This window comes from Taudactylus pleione, unplaced genomic scaffold, assembly GCF_031769625.1.
Source record: "Taudactylus pleione unplaced genomic scaffold, aTauple2 ptg000066l, whole genome shotgun sequence".
Lineage (NCBI taxonomy): Eukaryota > Metazoa > Chordata > Amphibia > Anura > Myobatrachidae > Taudactylus > Taudactylus pleione.
Window position 1 is genome coordinate 1955902 of NW_028284468.1, and position 23412 is coordinate 1979313.

At 42.5% G+C, this 23412-nt stretch overlaps 1 protein-coding gene across 4 annotated transcripts in view; it reads right to left on the reverse strand.

Annotated features, from left to right (window-relative positions):
• LOC148534371 (G protein-coupled receptor 35-like) overlaps window positions 1-21306 on the reverse strand; it is a 34564-nt gene extending 13258 nt beyond the window's left edge. Inside the window, exons 1-2 of one of the 4 annotated variants that reach the window (XM_088466810.1) lie at window positions 21236-21306; window positions 11327-11452 (exon numbers count right to left, since the gene is read on the reverse strand). The gene's annotated coding sequence lies outside the window, so the exon portion shown is untranslated. Of the gene's footprint in view, window positions 1-6124; window positions 6188-6948; window positions 7011-11326; window positions 11453-21235 lie in introns of those variants that run through there. The other 3 variants (XM_088466811.1, XM_088466814.1, XM_088466813.1) reach the window with 3 other exon arrangements.
• Window positions 21307-23412: the final 2106 nt, after the last annotated feature.

Here is a 23412-nt window from a genome sequence, read left to right on the forward strand (position 1 = left end):
TATTTGGTTACTGTGCACTGGAGATATATTGAATATCCTGCCTGTGATGAGAGAAATGATATTCTGAAACCGGCACACACATTATGTAATACTCTAGTAATAAGTTTTCAAAAAACAGTTTTTTCATACTACACTATCAGAGGCCACGATCTTGCCACTCCTATCATTCTCTCTCTCTCTCTCTCTCTCTCTCTCTCTCTCTCTATATATATATATATATATATATATATATATACTGTACATATATAGAAAGCGAGAAAGAGAGTGTGTGTGTATGTGCATATACTGTATACATAGATAGATAGATATATGTGTGTGTATATATATATATTTATATACATGCTTGCCTACCCTCCCGATTTGGCCAGGAGCCTCACCATTTTCGGTGCCGCTCCTGGCCCCCTGGAAAGGCAGGCAAGCCTCCCGACAGCCAGCAAGCCTCCCGACCTCCCCCCAGAATAAACTAGAAACCTCCGCAACGGGGGGGGGGGTGACGCGATTTGCGCTGAATCGCATCATCGTGGCCCCGCCCCCTGCTTCACAATGCCGAAAATAACGGCATTGTGAAGAGGGGGCGGGGCCACGATGATGCAATCGCATGGCCTGGCCCCCGGCTCCGCCCTCAATGTGCCGTCAATGACCAGGCATGCCCCCCGCTGTTAGCCGACAATCAGCTCCCTTCCCGGAAGGAGGGAGCTGATTGTCGGCAAGTATGTGTGTGTATATATATATATATATATATATATATATATAATGTAAGCAGAGAGTGGCATGTAACAGACTGTGTGCGTGATTTAGCAGTGCATGCAAGTACACTGCTGATTGCATATTCCCGACTATCGGGAATCTGCGTGTGCGCAGGACCTATTTTGCGAGTGTGCAGAATTGGTCCTGCATAGTCGCACGCAGACCCTTCTATGCCTCTGCCTGATTGACAGGTAGAGGCATTTAAGGGGTGGTGCGGGGTGGGGTTGGCCTGAATTCCTTGAAACAGGGGGGTGTCCGCCCCGTTTTCCTGGACTGGCAAGCCCAGGAACTGAGCAAAGCCAGCCAGCCTGAGTAAGCTGAGGCTTACTCAGCTGGCTGGCGGCCCGGCTCCATCCACCATCGTGACTATCGTCCACCATTGGTGGCGATGGTATCCCAGCCTGCAACCTCCGTCAGAGTGCTGGGATCACAAATGCAGCAGGGGGTGTCATACACCTCCTGCTGCATTGCACAATAGCAAGGCCGTCATCGCAAAGCTGCCTGCGTGCAGCTTTGCAATTGTGATCCTTGCTAAATCACCCCCAGTGTACAGAGTGCTTCTGCCCTGGTGAATCCAATAAGGAGTCTGTATGGTGAAGCATTCAGGTATAAAAAAAAACATTGTCATCATTGTATACAAAGTCAAAAACAGTAATACTTATGCTAGGCTAATCTGTAAATTTATGTATGCTTGACAGAAGCAGGGGCGGATTCCCAGTGGGCTGGTTGGACTGTTGGGCCGCTTGTCCTCTGTGGCCCCACCCCCCGAATCGCGTCACCTGGCTGTCAGTTTTTTTGCATGACAGGCAGCCCGCCGGGTGCCAGTCACAGCTAGTACAACTGCCTGCAGCCCGCCTCTATTGGGAAAAGAGGCTTTAAGTCCCCACCCAGCAGGAAGGGAGCTGCTCCAGCACCACAGCGGAAGAGTGGGTCCGTTGCCGGCAGGTAAATCACAGGGCCGCTGTCAGCTGCTGCCTGCCAGCCTGGTTAGTTTAACTTCACAGGGGACAGAGTGGAGACAGTCGGGGGACGAAGGGACGGAGTGGAGACAGTTGGGGGACGGAGTGGAGACAGGGAGGGATTCACAAGGGATGGAGTGGAGACAATCAGGCCTGGCTGCCTGGGAGACTCAGACAGGCTTAGTTTAACTTCAGAGAGGACGGACTGGAGACAATCAGGGCTGGCTGCCTGGGATACTCAGACGGACAAATGAGTCTGAGTGAGTCTGATTGTATTGCATCAGCACCTGCTGCAGGAGTCAGGACATTTTTTTTTTTTTAAAGAATGGCTGATAGGGATATGGAGATCTGTCTCAGGGGAGTGGGGGGGGGCTGTTCTGTACTAGTCTGTGTGTGGGGGAGAATGATGATCTGACTGTCTGAGAGGGAGGGGGGTCTGTTGTACTAGGGGGAGAAGATGATCTGTCTGTGGGGAGAGGGGCTATTCTGTGCTATGGGAAGATGATCTTTGTGTGAGGAGAGGGGCTATTCTGTGCTATGGGAAGATGATCTGTCTGTGGGGAGAGGGGCTATTCTGTGCTATGGGAAGATGATCTGTATGTGGGTAGGGGCAGGGGTCGTCTTTAGAGAGGAGGAGGCCCGTGTGCATCACTAGTCACGGGCCCCCTCCTCTCACTCCGGTGGCCGGCAGCTGACTTATGTGGCTGGCTGGCCACCGCAGAATCAATAGACTCTGGGCACTAGAGTGTGCCCAGGGTCTATTGTGCATGTGCAGATTGCTGGTGAAATGACGCGGCCGTCAATTTCCCGGAGACCTCCTCACAGCGCATGACCAAAACGCCAGAAAAATGGCCGCGACGGCCATTGGGTGTGCACCGCACACCCTGCACCCATTATAGATACTCCCCTGGGGAGGGGGCTATTCTGTGCTAAGGATAGATAATCTGTCTGTGGGGAGGGGACCTATTCTGTGCTATGGGAAGATAATCTGTGTGTGGGGGAGGGGGACTATTCTGTGCTAAGGGAAGATGATATGTGTGTGGGGGTAGGGGGCTATTCTTTGCTAAGGGAAATGATCTGTGTGTGGGGGTGGGGGGGCTATTCTGTGCTAAGGGAAGATGATCTGTGTGTGGGGGAGGGGGGGCACTCTGTTAAGGGGAGATGCTTATCTTTCTGTGGGGGAGGGGGGCTATTCTGTGCTAGGGCAGGAGGATGGCGCTGGGGAGATGCAGGATGATTGCAATGGGGAGACAGAAGGATAATGCTGGAGAAAAGCAGGGAGATGACTCTGAGAGACACAGGTGTATAATGCTGGGGAGACACATGGGGGGAGGTATTTGCTGGAGACACACCAAGGCAATGGAGCTGGAGACACACATATAGGATGGTAGGACCACTGGTACTATTAGAAGAAAAGACTGGGGGACAGTAATCTTCAGTAAGACAACAATTTTAATGAAACCATATTACTGATGCAAATGGTACCAAATGACCAAATATATTGTATTATTATAACATTTTTGATAAGTGAAACCCACATTTTGGCCTGCCCCAAAACTTCTGTTACTATGGGCGGGATGTACTAACCTTGCGGTGTACATTCCGCCAGTCACCGCAAAAATTATTAATCGCATATCTACTAACATATGCAATTAGCATTGCAAAGAACAGCTCTTGCAGTAAGAGATGCCCTTTTGCGAAGCAGCCAACACCGGGTGAGGGGGTCTCCGTCCCCTCCGAGCCCCAGGAGCTTCCTGCTGGTGACCTCTGCAGGAATTACCGGGCCCCATCCACCTCCTCCCTGCTCCCAGAAGAAGAGTAGGAGAATAAGGAGGCGGAGGACCCAGGAGGAGCATGGGCCGCCACACAGGAGGCTGAGGTGAGTGGGGGAGCCGGCAGGAGAGGTGCGACGAGCGGACGCAGTAAGAAGGCTTCTATAGGGTAACACCAGAAAAACCTGGCATTACCCTCTGCATCGAAAATAGGGTGGTTGTGGCTTAGTACATATGAAAATGCAGTAAAAAAAAAAAAAAAACAGGGTTTTACCACATTTTTTCTTTAGTACATCCAGCCTATGGCCCTCATTCAGAGCCGTACGCTCTGAGCAGAGCGCACGCTCTGAATGAGGGCCGGCCTCCATGAAAATGGAGCGTCCTCCTGGACGCTCGTATAGCTGTGTGTCACCACCCACAGGCTATACGAGCGTGCAGTTTGATGGACGCGATGGTCTTGACCATCGCGACCATCGAAACTGCGAGCCGGAGCCTGCGGTTGAGGTTTTCAACCGCAAGCTCCGGAGTGATTTTGGCTCTATCAGAGCCAAAATCACTCCCACTGACATCACTAGTGATGTCAGTGGGCCGGCTTCTGACGGGAGGCGTTCCCGTGGGAACGGCCCCGTCAGGGAGGCACGCCCCCGGCACGCCTACCAAAGGGGGCGTGCTGTCAATCAACATCGACAGCACGCCCCCTTTGATCAGACAAAATGAGCGAAGGACTTTCCTTCGCTCGTCGCGTCTGGCGCATGCGCACGACGAAGCTCCCTCCGTCGTGCGCATGCTCAGTCCAGAACATCGACCCACTTGCGAGCGGACAGCCGCTCGCGAGTGGGTCTGAATCAGGCCCTATGTTTTATCTGGTTGAACCTCTGTTGCATGAGGATGACATTGGCTTTATTGCTAAGCAAACAGGTGGTTTCCAGACCATATGATCTCTGCATGAACAGTAAATTATAATCCTTAATTTAACAATCGCCAACCCATCCTATGTATCAAATATGGAGACCCTCAAGGATCATGTCATCAGTTATCTGATGCCAGGACACTGGATCGCATAAGACATGTAGAGCTAAGGGACTGAGGGCCTGATTCAGACCCGTTTGCTAGGCTGCATTCACACTTAGCTTGCCGATGTTTGCAATGTGCGCATGCGTATAAGACGCAGTGTGCGTGCGCGAACAAGTCCATGCGATCGCGAATCGATCATCCCTTGTACATAGATGCCTCGCTAGAATGAGTGACAGGACGAACCATTTGTGAGTGTTGACAGGGGGTGGTCGATGGAAACGGGTGTGGTGGCACGAACACAGGCGTGTCTGTGCGTCTGAAAGCTGTTTCAAGAGCGTGCATAATTAAGATGCAGCTTACACGTCACATGACTGAATTACACACTGAAGCACTCGCAGTGCTTGCGGTAGGGTATGGTCAGCCACAAGTGCTGTGTATGGGTTCGATGTTACTCGATGTTACCGATTGTTTAATACACTTCCTGGAGATGACATGTGTTACTAAGGGAAAGTGGGCATCTTGTGACAGGCTGGTGGGCGTCTAAATACATACCGCAATCGCACGCCAACACATAGTGGGCGTGCTCAGGGCCGGTGCAAGGTGTCTGGATGCCCTAGGCAGCATTTCATCCACTACCCCTGTTCCCTCCAATTCATACTATGCCACATATTAGTGACCCCAATTTATAATATGCCACACAGTAGTGTCCCAAATTCATAATATATGCCCAACTAATATGCCACACAGCAGAGCCCCAAAATCATACTGTGCCTCATAACACTGCCACAATTGATATGTCATACATACATCTGTGCACAAATTCATTATATGCCACACAGCTGTATCTCCAATGCATAATTATGCCACACATCAATGCCTCCAATACATAATATGCCACACAGCTGTGCACTAAATGTATTATATGCCACATAGCCATGCATTCTGCTACACAATGCCCCTAATATATATGCTACACATGTGCCCCAAATTATTTATATGCCATACAACAGTGCCCCAATACATTATGCCACACATCCATGCTCCAATATATATTAATACCACACATCCACGCCCCAATATATGTCAGCAACCAGGGGCATTTCTAGAGAGGAGGGGGACCGTGTGCAGTCTCCGACATGGGCCCCCTCCTCTCCGCCCGGCAGCGCACTGAGCTGTGTGCGGCCAGCGCCGGAGTTATAGACTCTGGGTACTAGAGTGTGCCCAGATTCTATAATGGATGCACTGGCCATTTTCTCTGTACTGCGTATGCGCAAATTACGGGAAAATGCCAGTCGCGGCCATTTTCCAGTCGTTTTACAGCGCCGGACCCCCACGCCGACGTGGGACTCTGGAGAGGTAAGTAATATTATGGGTGCAGGGTGTGCAGTGCGGGGCCCCCCTGGACCCAGGGGCCCGTGTTCCCCACATACCCTGCACCCATTATAGATACGCCCCTGTCAGCACCCATTAACCCCCCTCCACACGCACACATACTGTATACACCTCACCCTGCCAGCTCTCATTAAACCCACATATACACTAACCCTGTCAATAAAACCATCACCATCCCCACACACACTAAGCCTGTCTGGACCCATTAACACACACAAGCACCCCACTACCTACACATACCTGCATCTGCCTTGGTCATCAGTAGTCCCGGCCGGGACTGAAAGAGACATCCTTCGTTTGTGGACTCAGCGGCGCTCTCCAGTGGCCGGCGCCCCTAGGCAGCTGCTTAAAGCTGCCTAATGGTAGCGCTGGCCCTGGGTGTGCTAATATCTTGCTGTGCGATCGCGGGATTCATATACTATGGCAGCTGACGGCTGCGTTTGAACGCATCTAGCGAGCGGGTCTGAATCGGGCCCTGATTTTTTGTATACTGTATCTCTAAAATGGAAGAGGCATGTATTATTATTATTATAATATAGGATCATCATGTTAGGCAGTGCTTTACATCAGTCTAGGTCAGGAGAGCAAATCACTTTTTTGGGCCCTTTAGGTAATTATATTTATATGAAGGGAATCTAATAAAATAAATAAACCTGCTTAATCACTGAAAATACATAGTTTTACTAAGGATAAAAGAGGAACAGCTTTGTTATTGTGATGTTCTCAACATTGTGAAAGTCCCTATTGTAATAAATGTGCGTGCAACAGTGTAAGGGACATGATCACATTTCAAAAGGGTGTGCTCAGGGCTGGATTAACCTTTAAGCATCAAGGGAAAGGGGGAACCACAGAAATTTCCCATTGCCGGATTTACCATAGACCATATGCTGCAAAACTGCAAATGGTGCAGCTGAGCCAGGTCCCACAAAAAGGGGCTATATACAATAATAAAAATAATAATAAAATAGTAATAATAGAGGTTAATGATATACATTCATCTTGGTAATACAACAAAATTAGAATCTGGTAACTGGTAAACTGCCACACGGACCACCGAGGCTCACATGATCGTTCTTGTCTTGGTCTTTGTCGGTTGTCCCGTTCAGTCGTCCACTGAGTGCAGCGGTGCTCAGTACAGTGTTGCCAGATGGGGGCTTTTCTCCAAATTTGGAGGTTTGTAAAGGCTTTGGCCAGAGTTTTGGAGATAACTTTTCATTGGGGGTTTTTTGGGGAGCAAAATATTTATGGGTGCATGAAAATCATTTAAGTGCTTAGGACCTCTAAAGGTCTTAATCTGGCCCTGGGAGTGCTTTGCCCCACCCCTCCCTTGTCTCTGACACACCTCTCTTCCACCACAGCACATTTGTGCCAACCTCACTTGTTACACATCCTTCATCTTCACATGACAGGTCTGAAGAGTGCTGACAATAGTTCATAAGAAAAATATTACCTCCACACTCCTCTATAGCAGTGGAGTGGAGTGGTCTACGTCACAGGGTATGTATATATATATATATATATATATATATATACATACAGTATATATATATATATATATATATACATACAGTATATATATAGATAAACCTATTGTTTCTCTGAGACATGTTCTCTACCAGTTAGGCCAGGTCACATGATAAGTTGACGATCCACTGTACTGACAGCCTCACCACACTGGATATGCCCAATCTTGTCTGATCTTGGAAGATAAGCAGCGTTGGGCCTGGTCAGTATCTGGATGGAAGACCACAAGGGAAGACCTTCATGACTCATAACAGTGTTTTCATGGTACCCTATGCTGGTTTTGGATTTTTGACAGTCATACATGACTTATTTGGGCATATCTCTTATACCCCTTTTACACCAATTTAAAAATCCTGGGTTGATGCACGTGAACGCGTTAACTTTTGTTAACTTTTATTATAGGCTGGTTATAATCCAGTCCACAATGGTGTCAGTAGTTTGCTGCTATTAATTATGTTACATTTTAAATAAAAGACATTCACAGCACTAAGTGTCATATATTTGCTTAAGATCCACATTAATTCTCAATAAAGTGGAACACTGGATTATAACCAGCCTATAATAAAAGTTAACAAGACAGTATATAAAGCTGTCGGTGTCTTTCATTTGGGTGTAATACAATTAGTAACAGCAGCAAATTGCTGATACTTGGGAAACAATCACTTTATTACAGCAATATAGGTATTACTCCAATTGAAGGATTATGATAATAGTATAACAAGAGATACCTTATTGATGTGAGACACAACACCCTGATATATTGGCACCAACCAAGAGGTGTAAGCAGTAACACTACGATAAACGTGAAGTGATGCACAGATGATAGTAATCTATTTCTGTGGCACACTCATTATAGTACATGTCATATTTACTGGATAAGTTTAATAATATCAAGGCTATGATCTGTCATTATTACAATAACGAATTATTAAGTATGACATGTTAAATACAATGTATGCTAATTCAAATTTAACAATCCGAGGTTAAGGAGAAAGTGTTTTGCCGCATATGTATTATAGCATCCATAATGGAGAGGAATTAATTGATACTAGTAATTACTGTATTTAAGGATTCCCTCCAATACAATATATGTTTGGATATTAGTAGATATTGCACAACAACACATCAGTGGATCTGCCTTTCTTTTATTTATATGTGTGTTTGGTTTGATATCAATCTTTTAAACTTTATATTTCACTGTATATTGCCCCTTATTGGGGATATTCATTTTAGGTAATAACCATTAAAAGTTAAATTTTATCTTGTTATTCACTTCACTTGTGCGCCCATTATCATCAACTCCTTTTTCTTTCCCAATAAAAGATTACATAATCTCCAAGCGTCCACTGCCGGGCCGACCAGATCGGAGCAGCGCACCCCACCCGCCCTCCGTGCCTCCGGACCACTTCGGAGTAAGGTAAGGGGGTCGCGGAGGGGGAAGGAGGGTAAGAAGCGCTGCTCACCTGCGCCGGAGAGCCGGGTCAGTGCTAACCCGGCTCTGGTGTGAATGCTGCGGCGCCTCAGTGTAAAAGGGGGTCTGTCCCGGGTTTGATCCGGGTTGGAAACGTGTTCCAAATCCTGGGTCAGACCCGGGACTTTGGTGTAAAAGGGATATTATAGGGCAAAATTGTGCTATTTTTCCAGCCAAATACAGGCTTTGGTATATGTGCTCTGTTATTCCTCCTTTTTTTTTGTTTGACCAATATCATAGTTATTTGTTGCCTCCTTTCCACTCCCATTTGGTTTTTGCAACTTTTTACATGAGCAGGTTTTCTGGATTACCCTGTTGGATGCTTTTTTTAATTTTTATTTTCATTTCCTTCATTATGTTCATCAATTGAATATACAGTAGCAGTTGCATTCATTGTCGCTGTTATTGGTCTGGTGTTGGTTGCACTTTCACTTTAATTTTTCATGTTGTACAAATTGTTTTTTCCCATGGAGCCACTAGGTTGCGCTGTTGTAATCACAGTGTGGCAGGTGTGCACGGAGGTCCCATGTGGGCCTGCACCATGACACTTGGATGTTAGGCTATTTAAGGTATGTTCTGTGTTGTTCTTGATAAAAGTCAGAAAACTAAAACGATGAACCTGAACCTGACATTGGGCCGTATTCAATTAGAAGCGAAAAGCCGTTTGCCGCGAAAAAGTATTGGCGATTGCGACTTTTGTGCCTGGTCGGAACTTATCTCCAAATTCAATTCCAGACGGTTTTCGCCTATGCGGAAAGTCAATGCAATGTACTAGGCGAAAAAGATTCGGCTAAGAATAGCAGGAGAAAAGAAGTGCAATATTTTTATTTTGGGGGTGAAAACATGGGGGAACCACTCAGAACCCTTGGAACAGACCCCCAAAGGACTGAGTCAAAAAATCCTGGTAAAAAATTTGAGAACACCCCAAAAAAGCACGAAGTGGGGGGACAAGCAAAAAAACTAACGAAATAGATTTCTTGGGGGTCTGCAAGGATGAGTCAGTTGTTTTTCAGAGTGCAGGTGCATGCTTCAGGTGTGTTTTTCACTTTTTTTAAACATCACTTTAGAGACATTAAAATATGCTAGCACCCATTTTCAAGTACTCCAAATTTGACAGGACTACTTATTATCTCCAAAAAATACTGCTTTATGCTATTCTTCACCACTTGTGCAAAGACGCTAATAAGAAGCTATTGAAACAACTTAAGTATCCCAAACCATTTTATTAGGACTAATCGGACACATCTACATTGATCCTCAATGTTAGTGCATCTTTTTGGGGGGTTCAGGCTGATTTCCCCAATTCTGACAGCACTTTCCGCCTCTTCTGTATTTGCCGCTTGCCGTTTTCGAGTGTTTTGTACTTGAATACGGCAAATAGCAGGGACAGGCACGATCAGTCTCCACATCCAAAACACACAATGTTGGCAAAAAGTCGGGCAGGCAAAACTTCTCCGTGGGTGCGAAACTAATTGAATACGGCCCATAAATGTTGTTTACTAATTTTTTCAAGACCATGGAGTCAGAAATACACACACGGGAGATCCGTATCAAGTCAACGTTTCAATTCAAATAACGAATTTTCATCAGGACGAACAACAAGTAAAAGTGACTTACCTATATACATCCCCACACCAAAGACACCCAATGTGCAGACCAACTCCGTCTCTCTGAACAGACCCCGTCAGCGTCCTGTATAACAGGCTGCAGATATACATCCAAATATTTGGATATCACGTAGTACAACGAATCCCTTGCCGAGATTATCGGCCTTCCCAGAGGTTGTATATCTGCTGCCTGTTATACAGGATGAAAGAACCTATTTAAGGGATACCACAATGTTCATTAATGAGCTCAAAAAATTACAATACTTACCTCCTAATTTCTGTATGGCAACCATCGATGTTGTAAGTTTATACACGAGTATTCCCCACACAAGGGGTTTTTCGATGCCATGAAAAGATTATTGACTAACAATCTGAATTATGTAGGACCAGATATTGATTTCTTTTTAGACTTACTTAAGTTGGTTTTGACAAGGAACTTTTTCATTTTTAATGGAGAATTCTTTATGCAACTACAAGGTTGCGCTATGGGCTCATGTGTAGCTCCAGCCTACTCGAATGCCTTTATGTTTTCTTTGGAAAGAGATTTTATTTTTTCTGGAAAGTGCGGCTAAACTCCTTTTCTTCAAAAGGTATATAGATGACATTTTTGTGATCTGGACAGGTACCAAGGCTGAATTTAAGGACCTAATGGGCTGGATGCAGACATCAAATTTACATACGAAGTAAGTGAGGAAAGTGTGCATTTTCTGGATGTATTGATACAACAAAAGGAAGGAAAATTGATTACATCCATTTATCATAAACCCACAGATTGCAATTCCCTCTTGTCTGCAGCTAGTCATCATCCATTGGCACTTAAAAAAGGATTACCATACTCACAGTGTTTGAGGGTACGCAGGATTTGTGATGATGACATGGATGTAATAAAGCAACTTGATATAATGCAGAACCGTTTTCTACAAATGGGCTATTCCAGGACTTCTGTGATTGCTGCAAGGAACAAGGCTATGGAAATATAAAGAGAGAACTTACTTACTAAAAAAAGTGACTCAACAAAGAAGAATTCTATCATCTGGATTAATCACTTCTCCACAGCAAGTTCTGCGATCACGAGAGCTGCTAAAAATTACTGGCCCTTAATTAATAATGAACCTGACCTGCCATTATTAAAAGAGGCTACTTTATTACCTTGTTATAAACGTGCCAAAAATATCAAGGATTGGGTCGTGAGAACGGATATCTCCGGTTGGGATAATAAAAAAACATCTGTACTGCATTTTCTAACTAAAAAAGCAGGCAACTATCGATGCCTGGGGTGCACAACATGCAGTTTCCTAGAAGTTGGAGACACATTTCCGCATCCTCTTACTGGGAAGAAGATTAAGATTCATCATATTTTTACTTGTACTTCGAAATGTGTGATTTATTTTATCCGTTGTCCTTGCGGATTTCTTTATATAGGTAAAACAATGCGCCAATTTAAAGAGCGTATGGCGCTGCATAGGAGTGCTATATGTTTGGCCTTAGAAGGCAGAACGTGTGATCAACCGGTAGCAAAGCATTTTCGTGATAAAAAGCATAACCTATCATCACTGAGGTACAAAATGATTGACACTGTACAGGAATCCTTACGGGGTGGAGATCGATTGAAAATATTGTTGCAAAAGGAGACACGCTGGATCCATGAATTGGGGACCCTTAGTCCTAAGGGTCTCAATGAACAATTGGTTCTGAATTGTTTTTTCTGAGACCGTTGACTTACGTAGCATATATATATTATATATTTAATCAGTATCCCACATTTTTTATGAATATTGCTTTGTTAGGGCTTTTTATTCATTTAGGATCCCATTAGGTATAATTTATGGGTTTTTGATACTTTGCATATAGTATATGTTAGTTAGCTGGTAATGCACGATCTATTTCCCAACAATACATTGATGGTATGCAGACCATAATATGTGCCTTAAGGATAATACTACTGTGCTGTTATACATCCCTGCTTTTACTGTTGACACTACGATGTCGTTTATGTCTTTTTAATTTTCATTCATTTTTGTGTATTCAGGTTTCCCAGCAACCGGGCTCTGACAGACTGATGTCATACGGCAGCGACGGAGAGCCGCGCGGACGCTGACGGGGTCTGTTCAGAGAGACGGAGTTGGTATGCACATTGGGTGTCTTTGGTGTGGGGATGTATATAGGTAAGTCACTTTTACTTGTTGTTCGTCCTGATGAAAAATCGTTATTTGAATTGAAACGTTGACTTGATACGGATCTCCCGTGTGTTTATTTCTGATTTATGCTTGAGTGCCGCCGCTTGCATGTATACCTGTTATTTATGAAGGAGGGCACCGGCAGCAGTTGATATTCATATAGCCCAGTGTCAAGAATTTGTACTTTATTATATACTGTATATATATATATAGAGAGAGAGAGAGATAGAGAGAGAGAGAGAGAGAGAGAGAGAGAGAGATCCAGAGGTGTGGCACTCAGAGCATGTTGAAAATACAGAAACATGCACATCAATATGCGTTCAACGTTTCAATCTTTATGATTTTCGTCAGGAATCATAAAGATTTTTATGTTTAACGCATATTGATGTGCATGTTTCTGTATTTTCAACATGCTCTGAGTGCCGCACCTCTGGATCTATGATTGACTGTTTGGCACTATGGAGGCACCGAGCTAAGCTTATTGTGTTCGTGTGAGTGCCGGACCATGAACAGACATATATATATATATATATATATATATATACAGGTTGAGTCTCCCATATCCAAATATTACGAAATACGGAATATTACGAAATACGGAATATTTTAGCATGACTAAGATAGTGAAACCTTTGCTTTCTGATGGTTCAATATACACAAATGGTTTAAAGCACAGGTGTGTGTATAAGGTATATATGAAACATAAATGAATTTCATGTATGTACTCAAACTTTTTTTGAAGCACAAAATGATTAAAAATATTGTATTAAATGACCTGCAGGCAGTGTGTATAAGGTGTATATAGAACATAAAAGCATTCTGTGTTTAGCTTTGGGTCCCATTCCCAAGATATTTCATTATAGTATATAAATATTCCAAAATACGGAATATTCCCTAGCCCCAAGCATTTTGGATATGGGAGACTCAACCTGTATGTGTATATATATACAGTCAGGTCCATAAATATTGGGACATTGACAGAATTTTCAGATTTTGGCCTCTATTCACCACCACAGTGGCTTTGAAATGAAACAAACAAGATGTGATTTAACTGCAGACTTTCAGATTTAATTTGAGGGTAATTACATCCAAATCAGGTGAACGGTGTAGGAATTACAACGGTTTCTATATGTGCCTCCCACTTTTTAAGGGGCCAAAAGTAATGGGACAAACTAAACAATCCTAAATCTAACATTCATTTTTTAATACTTTGTTGCAAATCCTTTGCAGGCAATTACAGCCTGAAGTCTGGAACGCATAGACATCACCAGACGCTGGGTTTCATCCCTGGTGATGCTCTGCCGGGCCTCTACTGCAAATGTCTTCAGTTCCTGCTTGTTCTTGGGGTATTTTCCCTTCAGTTTTGTCTTCATCAAGTGAAATGCATGCTCAATCGGATTCAGGTCAGGGGATTGACTTGGCCATTGCATAACATTCCACTTTTTAGCCTTAAAAAACTCTTTGGTTGCTTTTGCAGTATGCTTCGGGTCATTGTCCATCTACACTGTGAAGCGCCGTCCAATGAGTTCTGAAGCACTTGACTGAATATGAGCATATAATATTGCCCCAAACACTTCAGAATTCATTCTGCTGCTTTTGTCAGCAGTCACATCATCAATACATACAAGGGAACCAGTTCCATTGGCAGCAATACATGCCCACGCCATGACACTACCACCACCATGCTTCACTGATGAGGTGGTATGTTTTGGATCATGAGCAGTTCCTTTCCTTCTCTTCTCTTCCCATCACTCTGGTACAAGTTGATCTTTGTCTCATCTGTCCATAGGATGTTGTTCCAGAACTGTAATGGCTTTTTTAGATGTTGTTTGGCAAACTCTAATCTGGTCTTCCTGTTTTTGAGGCTCACCAATGGTTTGCATCTTGTGGTGAACCCTCTATATTCACTCTTGCGAAGTCTTCTCTTGATTGTTGACTTTGACACATATACATCTACCTCCTGGAGAGTGTTCTTGATTTGGCCAACTGTTGTGAAGGGGTTTTTCTTCACCAGAGAAATAATTCTTTTGTCATCCACCACAGTTGTTTTCCATGGTCTTCTGGGTCTTTTCCGGTGCGTTCTTTCTTTTTAAGAATGTTCCAAACAGTTGATTTGGCCACACCTAATGTTTTTGCTATCTCTCTGATGGGTTTGTTTTGATTTTTCAGCCTAATGATGGCTTGCTTCACTGATAGTGACAGCTCTTTGGATCTCATATTGAGAGTCGACAGCAACTGATTCCAAACGCAAATGTCACACCTAGAATCAACTCCAGACCTTTTATCTGCTTAATTGATAATGAAATAATGAGGGAATAGCCCACACCTGTCCATGAAATAGCTTTTGAGTTGATAGTCCCATTACTTTTGGCCCCTTAAAAAGTTGGAGGCACATATTGAAACTGTTGTAATTCCTACACCGTTCACCCGATTTGGATGTAATTACCCTCAAATTAAATCTGAAAGTTTGCAGTTAAAGCACATCTTGTTTGTTTCATTTTAAAACCATTGTGGTGGTGAATAGAGGCCAAAACCTGAAAATTCTGTCAATGTCCCAATATTTATGGACCTGATTATATATATATATATATATATATATATATATATATACACATGTAGAGGGCACTCTTGGATCAAATGAGTATAATTGCCAGGGTGCCTTCCTTAGGTACGTTACAGCAAGCAGGTGTCCATAATCACGGACCAGGCGGCACTCACACGGACTTCATATAAGTAAATAACTAGAGATGAGCGGGTTTGGCTCTAAGAGAACTGAGCCCACCCGAATTTGCAGATACGAGTCAGATCCAAGCAGGCTCAATTTTTCCTGCCTGACTCGGAACCAAGGCAAAACCATAGAGTATGAAATCTCGTGGTTCACGAGTCTACGTCTCTATGATCAATGTAGTGTATAAGGGACCACAAGGCAGACGCCATTTCACTCTGGCTGTGGAGACTGAACAGGGAGGGTGGGTAGTGTAGGGCTGGGAGAGTGGTCCTGTGCTGTCTGCTGTGTCCTGTGTGCTGGGCTGGTGCACTGCTGTTCCATGCTGCTGAGTGCTGATCCATTCTGGGCTGGTGCTCTGCTGTCTGCTGTGTCCTCCTGGCCTGGTGCTGCTGATCCATTATGGGCTGGTGCTCTGCTGTCTGCTGTGTCCATCTGGACTGGTGCAGAATACATCTGGGCTGGTGCAGAAGAATACATCTGGGCTGGTGCTGCGTCCATCTGGGCCCAAGTTCTGGACTCCTCCAAAAAAATAAATATATTGTAATTGTAAGAAAAAAAAAGTATCTTTAAAAGTTTTAGTGTAATATTTTTCTGTGTGTGTGTGCATGCGTGTTAGGCTTAGCCGCAGTACCGCACAAGATCCAGCCAGCAATGCAACTTGTTGCAAGCTAGTGCTGCCTGAGTCCAGGCGCGCAAAAAGAAAAAAAAAACCATCAACACAAGTGTCTTGTATATTTTTCTGTGTGTGTGTGTGCATGCGTGTTAGGCTTAACCGCAGTACCGCACAAGATCCAGCCAGCAACGCAACTTGTTGCACAACCTAGTGGTGCCTGAGTCCAGGCGCGCAAAAAAAACAAAACATCAACACAAGTGTCTTTTACATTTTTCTGTGTGTGTATGTGTGTGTGTGTGCGTGTGCGTGTTAGGCTTAACCGCAGTACTGCACAAGATCCAGCCAGCAACGCAGCTTGTTGCACAACCTAGTGCTGCCTGAGTCCATGCATGCAAAAAAAATAAATAAACCATCAACACAAGTGTCTTTTATATTTTTCTGTGTGTGTGTGTGTGCATGCATGTTAGGCTTAACCGCAGTACTGCACAAGATCCAGCCAGCAATGCAACTTGTTGCAAGCAACCTAGTGCTGCCCGACTCCAGTCCAAAGTTCCGGAGCAGAAAAAATCAAATAAACTTGTCTTTTTTCTCTAATAATTCTCTGTGTGTGTTAGGCTTAGCAGCACAAGATCTATCAAGTTGGCAACGCAAGCTAGAAGTGCTGCCCGACTCCAGTGGCATCAATCTGTGCTCTGGGCCCAAAGTTATGAAGCAGGAAAAAAAATTGTCTTTTTTTTGTCAAATTTTTTTTGTGTGCGTGTCAGCCACACCTGGCTGTCACTGTCATTCGCGTAGGTGTGCAGGGGTGCTGTGCTGCTGTCTGTCAAGGGGCTGCATGAATATTGCAATGCAAACTTTTTTTTTAAGTTACTGGGTTGCAAAAAGTTTTTTTTTTTAATCTTAAACATAGCAGAAATATTATCCTAACACCTTATAAAGTTATATGCTCTAAAAAACTAAAGCCTATATTTATTTACAAACCTATATAGAGTAGACATTCTAAATTCTAAAACTGTTCTATTCAAAAACGTAAACAAAAGTCTGGAGAGGCCTCAGAGAACATGAAAAAAGATGCTCTAGGTGCTGAACTTCAAGGAATTCCTCCATCATGTTCTGCAGTGTTTCATTCACATGTTTTCTATAAAGCAGTTCAAAGTTACAGCCTTCAAAGTGTCTGGTTATAACACCCACCTTTGCCAGGAATTACCAAAGATTATTACAAGCAAAGGATTAATCTGTCCGGAATCTGTCTGGGAATTCATGGATCCTATTTGGCCTGAATGCACTAAGACATCCAGTGATTCTGCACTGTGTTCTGTAGCCGACTTTATTCCTACCTGAATCGCAAACTGAAATACGTAATAGTAAGCACAGACAACATAGAGGCCTTTGTTATTCCACTGCCTGCAGACTACACCCACAGGGGGTACCAGGTCTTGATAATGACAATCCCCATCTGTTGCTAGGCCTTCTTCTTCCAAACCATCCATCCTGGACTTCCTGTCCAAAAAGGGTGAGCAGGGTACAGAAAGAGGAGCTAGATGTCCCCGATGACATTTTTTTTCTTCTATAATAGATGATGTGGAGAGATAAGAGCTTCAGATGTTGGAACAGGGGCTCACACCTATTTGGCTTCCCTCCAGAGAACAGAGCTCTGTTCCTCAGGAAGTGTCTATGCCTGAGCTGATAGGTAGGTAGTCTCTGTCTGTTGGTAAACACCCTTCAGAAGATGGCAACCCAAAATAACAACAGTTATAATAATGTGTCCACTGATGATAACCAGCCTGATCCCTTAACAGTAACATACCTCATATGGCCAACTCATAACATGACACCCAGTTTGCAGCCTCCTCTTCCTTATGACACTAATCCAGTCGCCATGGTTGATCAATCAGCCATGTGTGGTCCACCCAATTTTTGGCCTTCTGCATTCTAACATTCACATATCTAAGAACTTAAGTGGACAGTGGGAACAATGGTAATTTGAAGGCCACTAACTAACTCTGTTTTTTTCAATGTCCCTGTACAGGTTGGGAAATTCCGTTACAGAACAGAAGGTTTGCAAAGGATTATTTAAGTCAATTGTTTATTTATTTTTGGAAAGCACATTTTCTGGTCCCCTTCTGGGATGAAAAAAAATCAACTCCCAGCAAGCAGGCATGGCACTCATGAAAGACCCAACGTAATACTTAAACTTTAAGTCTGAATTGTTGCATTTGCTGCTATGTTCCACTTGTTCACAATATATCATATGGTAAAGTGGACAGTGGGAACAACGGCAGTTTGAAGTCCACTAACTATGTTTTTTTTTAATGTCCCTGTACAAATTGGGAAATGCCTTTATAGAAGATTTGCAAAGCATTATTTAAGTCAATTGTTTATTTATTTTTGGAAAGCATGCTTCCTGGTCCCCTTCTGGGATGAAAAAAATAAACTCCCAGCAGCAGCAGCCATGCTCAAGGATTCTTCTGTGGCAAGGACTGATGTAAATGTACTTTATCACATTTTTTTGTAAATGCCTCCTCCCCTCCCCTTCTCCCTCATAAATTTTCTTTGGAATCAAAAAACTAAATTAAATTTACTACCAATCAACCGTTCCTGTCCCTGCCCTACCTTCAACTACATACATACTCCAACTCCCTCCCTCCCTTGAATAATAAAAGTGTTTCCTGATGTGCCATGTTTGAAGTTGAACTGCCATGTGTTTGTGCTGCCCACTGCTGCATCTTAGCTTAGTCAGCCAGCTATCTTGGTGCAAATTTTGGGCCTAAACTAGATGACAAAATTAATATTTTGAGCTGTGAGGTGATCAAAATTGACTGGAAATGAGTGGAAATAAATGTTATTGAGGTTATTAATACTGTAGGAACAAAAAGGCCCATTTTATGTGATTTTAGCTGTTTTTTTTTATTTTTTAAGAAAAAAATCCAGATCCAAAACCAAAACACGGAGGTGAGGTTTTGGCAAAATCAATCCAGATCTAAAACCAGGGGAGATCCAGATCCAAAACCAAAACACGGGGGTTGGCGCACATCTCTATAAATAATGTGCTTTTATTGCAATAAAAGCACGTTATTTACCTATATGAAGTCCGTGTGAGTGTAGCCTGGTCCGTGATTAAGGACACCTGCTTGTTTTATATATATATATATATATATATATATATATATATATATATATATAGGGGCACGCAAGGAATGGCACTCCGGGACTTGTACGGCAATGAGAAAGTCGATGCTACAGCAACGTTTCGGTTTTAATAACAAAACGTTGCTGTAGCATCGATTCTCTCATTGCCGTACAAGTCCCGGAGTGCCATTCCTTGCGTGACCCTATCTAATTTTTTGGCTGGAGCACCTGGGCCTGTTGTTTTCATGGTATGGTGAGTGCCAGATTTATGCGGTTGTCATATACATTATATATATATATATATATATATATATATATATATACTGTATATATACATATATATATAGTAACATGTACAGGTATTCTCTTTTAAGATATGGCTGTCTCATGAAGCAGCATGATATTCAGTAGCCTCAAGAATGGAGCTATGTTATATATGAACCTTGGTCTTGTTATATGAAAGACAATAAAGATAGAAAATGCACAAATGTAGAGGGTTGTGGTTCTGTGATTATAGAGAGGTGAAGATGACTTAAGTTAGGTTTCTACTTAATCTATATTATGTTCATTACAACACTCGGCTATATTTCAGTGGAAACACTTCAGAACGCATTCCAAGTAATTTATGAGGATCTGGCTTTTTGAAAGTTTTTTGTTAATGTGGATCTGGCATTTTCAATGTATTGTATGTGGATCTGGCTTTTTCAATATATTGTATGTGGATCTGGCTTTTCAATGTGATTTATGAGGATCTGGCTTTTTCAATGTTTTTTATATGTGGATCTGACTTTTTCAATATATTTTATGCGGATTTGGCTTTTTCAATATATTTTAGGATATGACTTTTTCAATGTATTTTATGTGGATCTGGCTTTTCCAATGTACAGTATTTTATGTGGATCTGGCTTTTTCAGTGTATTGTACAGTATGTGGATCTGGCTTTTATCAATGTATTGTATGTGGATCTGGCTTTTATCAATGTATTTTATGTGGATCTGGCTTTTATCAATGTATTGTATGTGCATTTGGCTTTTTCAATGTATTTTGTGTGGATCTGGCTTTTTCAATGTATTTTGTGTGGATCTGGCATTTTCAATGTATTTTATGTAGATCTGGCTTTTTCAATGTGTTTTATGTGGATCTGGCATTTTCAATGTATTTTATGTGGATATGGCTTTTTCAATATTAATACAAATTCTGCATTTCTTATACAGTATATGTAGAATCGATATTCCCTATACTGTATATTTAGTATGGATTCTGGTTTTCTGTGAGTGCATGTGAATGTACAGCAGTTTTCTCTCCTGCTGTACATTTCTGTATTTGTATAGTTTTATATATTATATAAAAGAGTGACATGTTATAATAACACCCACCCCCACAGTGCGAACTTTGACAATTTATTTCAATAATTGGTTTACGTACCAATTGATCCCTCACCCTGATGTAGCTCCATCCTCATCACCTCCGACCACCCCAAGGCGTTCCTGTACATATTTTTCTAGATAAATAACACTGACAAAACTCATCTAACAATGTACACAAGCACCCATATGAAATGTAACAATATGTAATGCAGTAACCGTGTGATCAGAATGTAACCTAATTTGAAAAGCATACAGCCCTCTGATCATCAGTGAAATCACTCCCTCGCTCTATCTATCTATCTATCTATCTATCTATCTATCTATCTATCTATCTCATCAATATACAGCTCTTCCTCTTTATACCATCCCCTTTATAAAGCAATCCTTGCTGACCAACAGGCATATCTATTAAATTCTTATTTTTATACTGAATGCATTCATATTGTGTTATCCAATTTAACACCACTCTCATTATAATGGTACTGTACGTTTAGCCTTCATCATAAAAACAAACAATATTATAATGCAGGTTTGAACATATTTCATTAGAAAAACTTACTGACCTTAAGTAAACTGAACATATTTGAATGCATTTTAATGACAACAATAATTTGTGACATCTTATCCCTGTTAATGGGGTTGTACACCCAATCACACCCTCTTTGTCTAAATGCCCATTATATAACTTTGACACCCTAGTTTCAATATTGACAATAATTTCAGAATTTTTCTTACCTCCAGCTGATTCTACTGCAGTTTTGAGTATTCATCTGCTACTGACGGTCTAGGGTGGTTGTGGTCTGACATTACAGAAAAGGAAGTTATCTTTCGTAGCACTGAGTTATCTGTTGTTGTTCTGTACCAGTGGAAAATCTAGAAGTGGTTGAGAAATGCATGAAAAGGAGTGTTAGTTTATCTGTGTGTAAACTTGCTTAGATGATTGAGTCATTTTCAACTACTGCACAGAGCAAAAAGCAAGACTGAAATGAATGCATTACCCTTTTGCTAAGCAAATACAATTCTTATGGACTGTGCCTTTTCCAAGGATCTAAATAAGGCAATAAAAAGTAATTAACAGCAGCTGAAGTAGAAATTGCCAGTAAAGAATGTAAGCAGAACGGGGCAATGGGTTCTGTGCCAGCATGCTAGTAAGGGAGTGCCTTTTATTCACTTATGTTTATGGTGCCAAATAGCTATAACCTGGAGCAATAGTGATTCCAGCACTTTATAAGAAGGATTATATATTTTATTATTAGAAAAAATATAAGGGAAAGATTAGTATTTTAAGGTTCCAAAATAAAATTCTGCTCAGTGGCCTAGAGACAAAGGTGACTTTAGGGCATACTTGCCTACTTTTGAAATAACTTTTCAGGAGATTGTGAAAACACCACCTATGAGTGCGCGGTAAAGTGAATGTATACTGCTACATCTTATGCTGGGCATACACTATACAATTATCTGTCAGATATCTGTCCAATCTGGCTGATTGGAATGAAAATCTGGTAATGGACTGGAGCAAAAGACAATCAACCATTTGCTCACAAACACTGGAAAACAGACAAAAATGGTTGTTCAGACAAATTGGTTAAAAGTTAAAACACACGACTTTAACCAATTTGAACAATTGTCTTTTGTCCATTTTCCAGTGTTTAAGACATTTGACATTTGTCATTTGCTCCCATACATTACCAGGTTCTCATTCCAACCAGCCAGATTGGACAGATATCTGACAGATGATTGTATAGTGTAAACCCAGCATTAGAGGTGTGCCATAAAATTGACATAAATCCACATGTAAACGAGCCCAAAAGCAGTTAGTAAGATGTATTTGAGGATGAAAACAGACTAATATTTTTCAGAAAATGCATGTAGCCATAGGGATCATTGTGCCTTATAACCAATGCAGGGAAACTATACTAAAGAACCCATTTGAATGTATATATCTCAGCTTTTTATATATATATAACGGCTACATAATGGGGGTAAGGTGCAATCAGGAAGAATGCTAGCCTCTTCACGGAGTCAGGGAGATTGCTACTATTTCAGGGAGCATCCCTGACAATCAGGGAGAGTTGGCAAGTATGACTTAAGGGTGAGGCTGCGGTTCGATTCCCAGCAGCGCCTGGATGACCAAAGCAGAGTTCCTGGCAGCGGAAGCCCGACAGCGCTGGAAATCCCGATCGTCGATAGGTAAGTATTGACTAACCTAACCTAACCCCCTAACCCTAACCCTCCTTAGTAGCCTTTGTTATTTCTTTACTCTCCGGATCTGCTCTGGAATGGGTCTCTCCTTTGTAGAAACGTGCAGATGCCTTGGTCTCCAATTATAAGGATTTAATTTGTTCTTTTAACAGGATCTTCGATGAACCAGGCAGGTCTATTACTGCCTCTTCTGACATTCTATGGATTCGCCAGGGCACACACACGGTGGGTCAGTGCGTGGTCCAGTTTCAAACCATTGCATCCGAGCTGGAATGGAATAACAACGCTCTTAGGGCTGCTTTCTTACATGGTTTGTCTTAAAAAATGAAAGATGAATTGGCTTCGCAAGACCTATCTGATTCACTCGCAGAATTAATTTCTCTCTGTATTAAAATTTATCTTCGTCATGGAGAAAAACAGTCAAGTAAGTGGCAAGAGGATCATAGCAAGGATGGTGCTTTGCTGTAAAGAGAAACTAGTTAAGGCTCAGCTAGCTATACTGTGCATTTGCATTTGGAGCAGCTGATATATTATTTTACCGGCCTTTGCACTCCACATCAAGGCAGAGGTGGCCAAATTGTGCATCTGCTTTGGAGCAGGTGAAAAGAACTTTGCTGGCTACTGCATCTTATTTTGCTCACAACCAAGACACAGCAGTGATGGAGCAGCCGCCCTAATTGCATCTTACGGCGGCCAACCGCAAGTGGCAC